General features: G+C 36.8%; 1 long non-coding RNA gene across 1 annotated transcript; it reads left to right on the plus strand.

The window, feature by feature from the left end:
• Window positions 1-1,333: 1,333 nt before the first annotated feature.
• LOC127503596 (uncharacterized) lies at window positions 1,334-10,985 on the plus strand. Its single transcript, XR_007927123.1, has 3 exons — window positions 1,334-4,736; window positions 5,028-5,086; window positions 9,848-10,985. It is a non-coding gene; the product is annotated as an uncharacterized LOC127503596 (long non-coding RNA).
• The last annotated feature ends 1,753 nt before the right edge of the window (window positions 10,986-12,738 follow it).

Genomic DNA, 12,738 nt, shown 5'->3' on the forward strand with positions numbered 1-12,738 from the left:
ACAGGTGTTAAAATAGAGAAAAAAGCCTCGGGAGAAACCAGGCTCAGTCGGGGGGCCAATTCTCCTCTGGCCAACAGCGAACAGTGCATGAATATGATTCAGGCAGCTTTCATAAGACCGATTGGGATTGCAACAGTCCAAAGTATTTATTCCAGTTCCATCTAGTTGAGGATCGTATTCATCATGCCAGTACGGGACAGTTTGTTGAGGATCTGTGCCACTGGCTGTCGTGTCGATGAGGCCTTCACAGGGGATGATCTAGTTGTTGTGTCTAGGCGCAGGTCCTCGATCTTACCTGGATATGGCCCAGATCTGGCTGACTACAGTAAACCTCGGGATAAACAGAGAGACTAATATTAGCGTAGATGCCATTAAGTTGTAAGTTTGTAACCATGGTTTCCGATTGAGTTACGCACCTGTTTCTTGTTATATTAATTATCCCAGTGTGTATTTAAGCCTTCAGTTCTTTCTGTTCATTGTTTGGTGTTGTCTTTTGTTTGCGTGTGGAAAGCCTTTCTATTCTCTTTTTTTTTTTCTCCTGTGTGTTTGTCTAGTTAAATAAAGACTGTTACTTTGTATCTCCTGTGTTGTGCATTTTGGAAAATCACACCATCGCCTGACAACTCTCTGTAAATTTATAATTTAATTATAAAATCCATAGTTCCTGTCTTGGGTTCTGATTGCTCAATACAATGTTCCAGCCATGCTAAAAATCATAGTAACAGCTATGACAAGAAACACCTGTTCAACATATTACTGTGCAGCTTGTCCTCTCGTATTATGTAAGATTTAACAACATTCAAAGTAAACTTTATTACTACTACATATACACATTTTTTAAGAAAAGGTTTGTTAATGTTTCATTCTGTGTTGTGTGTTACTGTATATCCATGCACCTTATGAATGAACACACTTAGTTTGGCACACTCAGGCAATATGACCAGTTTTTAATGGTGCTTGAAATTATATATTACTGATACGTGTTTCATTCAGACAGAGCTGTGGACACTTAACCAATGTAGAATTAAAAATGTTTATGTACTTCCAAGCCCAACCTTTTGTCTTGACTTACTCTGGAGGGGGTCATAACTCCCCAATCCCCCCCCCCTTGTAATTCGCACCGTAGTCATATGATCACACAGTAATGCAGCCTCCAGCTATCAGGTGGCGCGTACACATGTTAAATCTATTAGATGGACCTAATGGGATTTTCACATCCAGCCTCAATTAGTCAGATATATGACCCAACAGTGCTCCAAGATAACCTCCTGAGACTCAGGACAAGGATTTCCCATTTACATTTTCAGTTATTTCTATTTATTACAAGGTTTGGGGCTCAAGAAACATATTACAAATATATAACAATTATTTTACCATTTAAGATGTATTTATTTTACTTAATTATTCTTAATAGTTATATAAAATACTACTTAATAGTAGGCTTATATTTAAGTCCTATTGCATTATCATATCACATTAAATCATACAGGACTTCTTAATATTACCATTGGCCACACACTCAGTCATTTGCTATGAACGGAAAGCACCCCATGTTCTGGCAAGTTTTTAAACAGACCATTCCCAGAGATCTAAAAATATATGACCATTATCGTGGACAAAAACAGTTAAATGATACAGTGGTGTGGAAATTCAGCACTGAATACAATGAAAATCAACCAATTTACCATCCCATCCTTCTATTTAGTTACTCTCTGCTGAAACCATAAATCAGAGAATAATTTGTGCAAATATTATTTTTTTCAGGTCACAATTTTACTTACGACAGAAAAAAATCTTTCTGCAAAGCATTCAATTCAGTTCAAGTTTATTTGTATAGCGTTTTCACAATACATATTGTTTAAAAGCAGCATGCATGTTTCAATTTTACAATCAATGTGTCAAAGTAATGTCCATAGTGCAGTAATATAGGCCACAGCCTTAAGATATGTGGTTTGTAAATGTCAAAATTAACAGTTATACAGTGATTATAGCATCATAATGATTACAGTATTAGGATAGTATCTGACTGTTTTGTATGTTGATCCAAAGTTGGCATTGAAAGTATTTTATTGTAATTTCTCCCTGGAGTTACAGCACATAACTTGCAGTAATTTCTCAACTGGTCTTTTCCTATTTATCGAAATGCTATTGACAGTAAATTATCACATTAAAACAATCATGCAGTCTGAGATAGCTTGTGAACTGAATGCAGTTTTGTGCCGTGAATCAAACGTATTTACCCCATCAAAGGCAACGCAAAGGGAGTCACCGCACTGTTTTGCTTGAGGTGAATAACGTATGATCTGTTTACCAAGATCTATTTATTCATTCTGCTGGAGCAGTGGAGGAACACGAGGTGAGAGGCAGTTGAATGCTTTCACTGGGGCCTCTTGCCAAACCAAACATATCCCCTTGGCATCCTTACATTAGTGTCAATGGCTTACATCCATAATATGTTAGTGCAGCAGCTTTAGAAATGAGACCCCAGCTGAGGAGGAATGGCAAGCTGAATATGGGCTAAATTTGGCACAGAAATGTGCTCCTTGCAGGCTGAAATTATTCTAATTGTAACCACATATGATTTACTTAATATCAGTTATTTTAATGACAATATTTATCACTGTGGTCGACTGTTGCATCATCCCTGGGTGACATGAACACACACAATGAATGGCCTATAATTATCTGAAAATATATATGCATCTATACGAACTGTAAAACAAGATTGCATGTTTCCAGAAAAATGACACTGGAAAGACATGGGGGGAAAATTCTAGTCAACATGAAACCCATTTTACTTCTGTAATTGTGTAGTGCAAGAGGATTCCTGAAGAATGAGGGGGAACTCCATTGGGAATTGACTGGACTGTGAAAAGTGGGCATTCTGTACTAGAATACAAAGAGGTGGTTGAAAAATAAGAGCGATTTGTGATAACAATCATGTCAGATGAGTTACAAGTTATTACATTTTGATAAAAGACTGATGAATCATGCACAATAACACCTGTTGACTTAAAATGTGATACCTGGTTTGACAAATGGTGGTATAATGTGCTGAGTATAAAACCCACTGAGTAATTTGTATAACTAGATATTTCCCTTAATGACTACCTAACAACAGTTGTGAAACATGAATAATACAGTTTAAATGAAAGGTTACAGCACACTGTTGATTCTATGCTTTAAAGTCACCATGAAATCAAAACTGACAATTCTTATGGAATATTTCAGTACATGCACATTATCATTATTGTTATTTTAATTCATGTACTCTCGTAATCTTCAAACAAAATAACTTCCCCTCTCTCTTGCAGCAATATATCTTCTCTGTTTATGTGTTTACTGGCTCAATGGCAGGGCAACCTGTCACTCACAAGCTTCACCAATAGCAAACCACAACCATCCAATCAATTCCCCATGGACGAACTCAAATCCCGCCCTACATTTTTTCTTGTTCAAGAAGCCGTTTCACTTGGATATACATCACAATAGGGAAGAATGATGCAACTTTACGTTTCATGCGGACTTTAAAATTCAGTCTGGAACTTGGTGGAGATTTGCTTTGCTCTAGGCAGGTGTACCCTACATGTATATGGGTACATTTGAGTGTAAAGTTACAGAGTTTCCAGGTTTAAACTAAAATATAATTTTTTTTTGTTCACTCAGTTTTCCTTAAAATTGCTTTTTGTGATGCATTTGTCATGCATTTGTCATTATTTCACCCATATTGCAGAATAAGTTGAGAATTCTGCAGAACTTGCTGTAATTAGTAGATCTGTGTGGAAACAGTTTCCTAAACTGCTACATTTCCAAAATGTAAGGCAAACACCTTTTTTTGAGTATGTTAAAAGGTGATGTAACTTCCTCTATTCCAGATTAATATGCAGCCCTACTGTACGTCATCTGTAGGCTAATTTCCCCCCAAAAAATAAACACTGGGACTCTGTGGCACTATATTAATATTAAGACTGCATCCTGACCGGCCCAACACAGAAACATTGGCTCAACAAATGGTGTGAGTTTGGGGTGGGAATCTTGGGACTATCAGGAGAATATGATGTCAGTGGTGTAGCCCATGGGTAGGCAACCTGGTAATCGCTGGCACGTGAGTAAAAGCGAGAGAGGTGTATGTATTTCTACACATGACCTTTCTAACGTGATTACGTAATGCGTGAACATCACAGAACTAGTGCAAGATGAGCATTTGTGGTTAAAAAATATATATACATTTTAATTTTTTTTTTGAAAATGACAGATCGTTTCGCTAGATAAGACCCTTATTCCTCGTCTGGGATCATGTAGAGCCCTTTGAAGCTGCACTGAAACTGCAATTTGGACCTTCAACCCGTTGGACCCCAGTGAAGTCCACTATATGGAGAAAAATCCTGGAATGTTTTCCTCAAAAACCTTAATTTCCTTTTGACTGAAGAAAGAAAGACATGAACATCTTGGATGACATGGGGGTGAGTAAATTATCAGGAAATTTTAATTCTGGAGTGAACTAATCCTTTAAGGTGCATTCACACTACCAGCGACTTTGTCTCTGCATATGTAATGGAGTTAAAAAGAACATTCATTCTAATGATTTTCATGGTGTTGAATTACATGAAATTAGAGGATAAACTAAATCAGATGGTGTTTTGGTGCCCCCTAGTGGTTAATGCATTGCAGACATTCTATATTGTGTCCTTGTACGCTTACCGTAGTTTAGCAGAAAATGGCTGACACTGCTGCGGGTAAGCGTGTTTCTCTTCTCTCCTGTTTATTGTGTTTAAAAATGTGATAAAAGTGTGTCTAATATGAGTTTTTTAAATCTAAACGTTTGTAGTGATTATATCAACAAATGTACAATGAGTCGGATGAGTTTATATGTCTGATGGAAACTTTGTTGAATAGTTATCGTTGTATCTCATGTCTCATACAGTGAAATTAACGTGCTGCTGCTGATGGTGCATCAGATGGCTAAATGGAATAGACACAGTTACCTTTAATTAGAGTTTGTTCATTTTATGTTTTTCTTATTTCAGTGGTTTATGTCTGCAGTGTTTACACCATGTCTAATAATACATTTTGATGTATTTCTCAGGTATGTGATTTTCATGTTTATTTATTTTATTAAAATGGAACAGTTGTATGTAGTTCAGCATAAAATGGCTGACTGCGGTGGTTTATGTCTGCAGTGTTTACACCCTGTCTAATAATACATTTTGGTGTATTTTTCAGACACGATTATTCTTGCACAAAATTAAAAAACAACAGACAACCAGAGTCTTGTGTGCGTCATCCATTCAAAGTTTGTGATGGTTGTGGGGGATGTGTTAAGGCCACATCGGGAACAACAATCGTTACACGTATCGCAAGTGGCGATATGGTCACTAATGGGCATTCCCACTAATGCAAGTAGGCGGGGCCTATGGTGCGATGATGTATAATTATTCGTCAATAGGGGCTTTCGCACCGGAGGGAACTTTTCATAGTTCTTAGAACTATTGGCTGAAGCACTCGGATTTTGCAGTGTTCGCACCGCAGGAACTAGAAACAATTTTAGTTCAAGGAATTAGCTCCTACTTCAGAGTAGGGTCTAAACCAGCACTATAGGAACTATCAGTGACGTAAGTGTACGTTGATTGGTCAAACGCATGTCAAACACCGGTACCCGGCATTTTTAAAAAGCTGTGTAAACATATTTACTTCACGAACATGGAAAACAGCGATAACGGCATTTAACCTGTCGTCTGCAGGGTTGTGTTCTTTTCTCCACCTTGATGATATGCCATACTGAAAGTTGTCATAAGAGATTTCGTCTCTTAGCCCCACTTTTTGCTCTTTCGGTTGTGTTTACATTCCATCTCCGTTATCACGAAACCCACAACAAACACAGCTCTGATCATGGCATCATCCATTCACTGGTTTTTAGCGTTTGTAAATGTCGTGCTTAAAGACGCTGCTGTCGGCCGCTTCAGAGTTCCTATTGCCGGTTTGAATGCAACCAGGAACATGGCCCCGAGGGAGAAATTAGTTCTCGGGGAACTATCCTAGTGGCTAGTTCCTAGAACTAATTTCCTAGTAGGGCTGGGCGGTATATCGAGTTTGTACGATATACCGATATATTTTTAATATGCGATATGGAATGAGGCGATACCATTTATATCGATATACAGTAGTTTTATACGAGCGCATCTGAAAAACAGCAGTGGACGTCGCAGAGTGCTGCTGCGGGGGAAATGCATAATACAATTTGGCTTAAACATGAGACATGCTTAATATTAAGGGCTTTAAAAATAACTCGTAAGATTAAGATATAGTTAACACGTAGGCCTATCGTTTAAAGCGGCTTGCCCCGTCAGATACTCTGGCAGATTAATTTGACATTTGCGCTGTTTAATGCTTTTGTGATGTGGTGTTTTCCTAAGCGCATAACTTACATTTCACAGATATATTCTCCATCTGTATATGTTAGAAAATCATACAAATATTTCCATTTTGCTGTCAGGAGTGGACGAGCCTTCTGCTAGCGAATCTCATTCTCCTCTAAACTTCATAGACTTCCGTGAACGAGCGCCGACGCGCGCATTCGCGCCAAACAGACGGAGCTCAATAGAATGGGATCACCATAATTCTGTCTAAAATATACATTTTGATAAAATGTTTGTTGTTTAACAATAAATGTGCCATATGTAGAATTTGAAACCTACAAGTAAGTGTATTTTTATGATAGCATATAATATATAAATATATAGCTAATTAGTCTGTTCTTTTTTTTTTTTTTTTTTTTTAATTTTTAGTCTAGTGAGTTTAACTTCTGCTTTAAAAAGCATTATTTTTTTGCACATACTGTAGGCCTATTAGTGTGCCAGACTACATGGTTACATTCACTATGTTTGTATTAATAGCTTTCAATATAAACACTGTTTGTAGGACAACATTAGGCAGGATGTTAAATTAAGATTTTTAAAAAGTAAATACAGATTATTTTTTTTCTAAATCCAAATAGAAAAATGTAGAAAATACCAAGATATATACCGTATATCGCCATTTAGCCAAAAAATACTGAGATATGACTTTTTGGCCATATCGCCCAGTGCGAAAGCTATTATTGTCTTGCTATGGAGGCAGTTGTATGCAAATGTATTTGCCTATGTGACGTCACAGATCCTGCAATGTCAGAACGAGCTGTTTTTGAAGCTTGATTAAATAAATGCTTTGTTTGTAATGAGGAGGACGTTTTAAGCTCTGATACTTGCAGGATGTTTTCATGGTTCAAAGACATCTTAAAAGGCAAAGTTCATTTCTCATGTCAAACATTTTAATCTCCATTTTTGATATTAAAATAGGCAACTAAACACTTTTGCTCAGAGGAAGCATGCTGGTCCGTCAAGTACTCCATGTTAGGCAAGGGCAATGGCATTAGTTGCCTCAGATGTTTGGGATGCTTGGGATGTCTCTTATGATATTGCACAGTAAGTGTACTGTAGGTATAAACCGGCACTCTTTGAATCCTGTGCACCTCTGGAATTCATATATAATCATGTATAAATACTCATTTATAGATTAAAAAAAAAACAAAAAAAACAATGTGTAAAGTATTAACACATACACAGTAGGAATTATTTAAAGTATTAAATAATGTTTAATTTCAGTGAGTGTTTAAAAAATGAATGAAACAGCAATGGTTAAAAAATCAGTACATTGTAACTTTATGGCCGGTTTCACAGACAGGGCTTAGCCTGTCAGGATTAGGCCTTAGCTCAGTTAGGATATTGTAAACATACACTAGAAAATAACATTACTAGTGTGCGTCTTGAGACAATATCTTGAGACATATTTGTCAGATATGTCAGTGCAAGCTGCTTTCAGTTAAAACAGCTCAAACATGCATTTTAGTGTAGGACTAGATTAAGCCTTGTCTGTGAAACTGGGGGTATGTTTTCTACTTCTATTTTGCCAATGCTACATTAATCGAGGATCAAATAGCTATATATTTGTTTAGGAAAAACTTTTAGGAGTCAATCAATGAATCTGCAGGTTGTCAAGCCACTTTGTCTGTTTTTTTTTTTTTTTTTTTTGCTCAATGAATCGCTGACTATGAAATTATTAAAGACATTTATTCAAAGACTTAATTTGGTCTAAATCATCCAGTGGGAAGTAAATACAAACAGAATTTACAGGACATGGTAAAACACACATCCAGAGGATTAGACTTGAAGTTTAAATATATGTTTCATAAATAGGACCTTCTTCAGGTCAGGGGAGTAGTCTGTATGATAACAGATTTACACAACTGCCATAGTAAATATTTCAAACACTGTCCATGAATTCATGGTTATTTCTCAAAGTGCTTCTACTCATAAATCAGAATAGGAGGAAATGAATGCTGACCTGTTTCCAGCCTCATAGAGAATGAACATCATTCCATGACAGTCATTCCAGACCAGGAATTCCATTCATTTTCCCCATAGGGATTTTAAAAAAAGTCTTCGTTCAAGGGTTATAAACCACGAAAGCCAACCAGCTATGAGGTGAATCACAACATTACAAACTTTTATTTACAGCAAAAAAAAAAAAAAAGCATTTGAAAATTGGACAAAAAGACAAATTGCATAATCAAATTCAAAATGATGGAGTGCTTCATGGGAATGGGTGTTCCCTGCAGAGCTCTTTTGGAGTGATTTGCTCCCTGCGACTATATTTTTTTTCCCCAGCAGAAATTCAACTGTTAAACATGATTATTTTAAAAATAAGTTGAAATGGATGGCTTCAACAAAAGCATATGTCATCGATTAACATCCTCTTAACTTAAATTTGTAAGTTGTCATTAAATATAATTTTCCCTGTGGAGAAAATTGTTTTTTTTTTTTTAAACTTCTGTAACCAGACAGGGGGACCCTCTATAGCCCTGTTTACACCTAGTATTTATAGGTGTTTATTTGGTTGATTGGATCACAAGTGGATGACGCTAAATACAGGTGTAAACAGGGTGTAAATAGTTCTGAGCTTGTCCACTTTCGACCACTTCCAGAGTCGAAAACGCATTTGACCGGATTGCTTTCGTGTTTTGGAATGCGTTAAAAAAACTCAAAAGACCACCTGCTCTCCACCTACTGTGGAGTATGCGATTTCAGATGCAGCAATAGTGGTATTTACAAGATAAGAAAATGGAGAGACTTATGTTGGTATTTAAAATAGTTTCTGTTATGTTGGTGTTTTTGGAGGGGTTACCATTGTGGTGAAGTGTAGAGTGTGTGCTTGAGTTAAGGATAAGCTAACAAGAATTCAAGTTGCTTTAATAAATAACTAACTAATAAATAACTATGGGAATGCCATGGATGTAACCAGTATTATCTTCTGGTTGCCAACACCTAACATGTGTAAAGAAAAGCTATTTTATGTCTTTGGGCTGGCGTTGAACTTGATTCAATCATGGAAACGTAGGATGAACTAAACTGAATTGAGTAAATTCAGCTAAATGTAGATGTGTCCAAATAACCTTCAATCAGGTTCATCCTTCAAGAAGTATTTGAGTAACAATAACATGTTTCCATCATTTGGAACCACTGTCCATGATTGAATCAAGTTTAGCCAAAGATTTATTATTTTATTTTTTTGTAAATTAAATGAAGACTTACATTTTTGTCTGTTCTTCACTCAAAGGTTACTTATGGCTTTAGAAAACTTTAAAAAAGGGCCCAATTTGAAGCTCAAATCTCAAGCCTCATTCATTGTAATTGCATGGATACTTTGCATACTTAGATTCAAAAGGTTTCTTCATGATCCATGGAGAAAAATGTCATGTAGGTTTAGAATGACACAAGGATCAGTAAATAATGACAGAACTATCCCATTCTAGGATCGTGATCGCAACGTAGGCCAAGGTCAATTGGAGCATGTTTGCCAGGACACCAGTCGGCCAAATGGAGTTATACATCTCTGTCTACACTCCCGTCAGGTGATATTTTTGGGGGAAGTTGTGTTTATGCTCTTCGTTTGCGCTGCTGAGTGTCTGATCTCTTGCCCACACACTGTTTTGAGAAGATTTACACAACTTGTTGGTGTTAACCCCGGTTAACCCCACTGTTGATCGCAAAATGACCCCTGTCCCACAAACACATTCTTACAAATACATGTACCCATGAACTCTTGTACTCTACTGTGTTATGACCAGAGCAGCTGTGGCAAACATGCAGCACGTACATCGTGGATGGGGGAATTTGAAGACCACTACACACAAGCAGACTACGGTGTTTTCATGATTGCTCAAAGAACGGAATTTTGGTTTGAATTTTGGTTGATGATTTGACTTTTAAAGGGCTTATGCTGAATGAGATATGGTTCAACTGGATATAATTATTACAATTTTGAAATTCTTCTGTGTGGAAAAGACCATATTCAGAAAAAAATGTGATTTTTTTTTTTTTTTTTTTTTTTTTTTCTTTCTTAATACCAGGTGTTAGGTAGGAACACAAACTACCATGTGTACATACACTAACAGATGACACAAAGTATTCTGTTGGTCACGCTATTCAAACGTCACTTTGCTGCCATGACTACAACTTGTATATTGTACAAACATTATGATAAGTTACGATGATTGTTATGGCCAAGAACATAAACATAATGGAGTATGTTCCAGGAAGAAGTGGGTCAAGGCTGTGAGTGGGCATTTGTGTATATAGCATATGTTTTTTTTTACAGTGTACATCGCGCACACATGCACGTTTGGGTACAGAATGTTCATTAGCACAAGACTCTCTCAACTTTTTCTTGCTTCACACATTCCAGAGGTCTATAAAACAAAAATGGGATTAAATATAATTATAAGATCCTTGTGTATGAGGATTATTGCTTTGTATTGTATTGTGTTGTAGTGTTTTTAACTGTGTAGTAGATAAAAAAAAAAAGATTTAGGTTCATAAATGAGGCATATGCTTTGAAAGTGTGTATGGCATTTTTAACTTTATTGATAATAAATGTAATTAAATACTGTATATTTTGTTCTTAACTGAAAATGCATTAAAATAAAATATAAAAAGGTATAATAAGGATAAGAAGTTTTGATATGTCTGGATGGCCATGTGTATATGGTAAATATAAGCCGATAGGGTAACACTTTAGATTACAGCCTGCAAATAACTGTGTAAAATGAATTTACAGCATGCCTTTCCGTAATTACAGTGTGCCTATGAAGTACATACATGTAGGTATAAGGGAACAATATGTAAAGTCTGGGGAATAAAGGGGTAACAACCAGGAAAATTAACAAATTATTTATACTGTAAGTATTTTAGAACTAAGGGGTACTTACTCTACTATTAAGAACATACACTGCTTACCTCTTTGTAATAATAGAGTACCAATACATACAGGCTTTTTTTAAAATTACAGGGTACATATAAGTTCATTTATACAGTAATTTTTATTGCAAGTGTTTTTTTTTTTTGTTTTTTTTTAATTACTGGGAAGATTATTCGTGTTCCATGAAGTTACAGGGTTACAGGGCAAGGGCAATAAAAATATATACACACAATCTGATATCACTGTCTGAAACCTTTATTTGAAAAATGGCTTAATTCAAAACAGTAGTTCATATAATGCTCTATTTTGAATAACGAAAAGGATAAATTTCAACCACGGTTGACAATAAAGATGTATTATTATTATTATTATTACTATAAAGCAGTTTTATTGTATGAACTTTGAAGTAAGTCACACATAGAGGTCACAAAATTATACAACATTCAGTTCCAGTCCTAAAATTTGAGCGGCACTGCAGAAGTGCAAAAACCACTGGGACTTTTCACTGTCTCTCTGCTTGTCTGTGTATTGGATTTTCAATGTCTTGTTCTGTAGGCTACGTCGTTGTGCTAGTAGGTGGCGACATGCGAGTCATTTGAATCATTCACTTAACTGTTGTTCAAAAAACAGATTCATTCATAAACAAAACAAAAGACTGTCTTGATGAGTTAGCCATTGAATCTTTTAGCCAATTCAATCAAAACACTGATTCATTCAGGAACAAAGTGTCACTTCCAAATCATCAGTACTCATCTTGCTGGATCTCTCTGCTGCAGTCAACCACCAGAGCCTCCTGTCAAACCTCACGACAAAGGGCATCTTGGGAAGCGCACTCCAATAGTTCATGTCTTACCTCTAAGGTAGGTCCTTCAGGGTGTTTTGGAGGGGTGAGGTGTCTAAGTCGCATCATCTTGCTACTGGGGTACCTCAGGGCTCAGTGCTTGGACCACTTCTCCATCTACATGTCATCACTAGGATCTGTCATTCAGGAACATGGTTTTTCCTATCACTGCTATGCTGATGACACTCAACTCTACTTCTCATTCCAACCAGATGATCCAACGGTTGCTGCTCGCATCGCAGCCTGCCTGACAGCCATTTCTCCTTGGATGAAGGACCACCACCTTCAACTCAACCTTGCTAAGACGGAACTGCTTGTGGTCAGTGCCAACCCTTCATTATAACCTCCCCATTTAACTTGGTTCGTCAACCAAACTCTTTCCAGGACAGCCAGGAACCTTGGAGTTGTGATGGATGATCGTTTAAGCTTCACAGATCACATCGCTACAACGGCCCGGTCCTGCAGATTTGCCTTGTACAACATTAGGAAGATTAGACCCTTCCTATCCGAGCATTCCAAACAAATTCTCATCCAAACGCTTGTTCTATCCAGACTGGACTATTGTAATGCTCTCTTGGCAGGCCTTCCAGCATGCACTGTCAAAC

Source organism: Ctenopharyngodon idella, chromosome 21, assembly GCF_019924925.1.
Source record: "Ctenopharyngodon idella isolate HZGC_01 chromosome 21, HZGC01, whole genome shotgun sequence".
Lineage (NCBI taxonomy): Eukaryota > Metazoa > Chordata > Actinopteri > Cypriniformes > Xenocyprididae > Ctenopharyngodon > Ctenopharyngodon idella.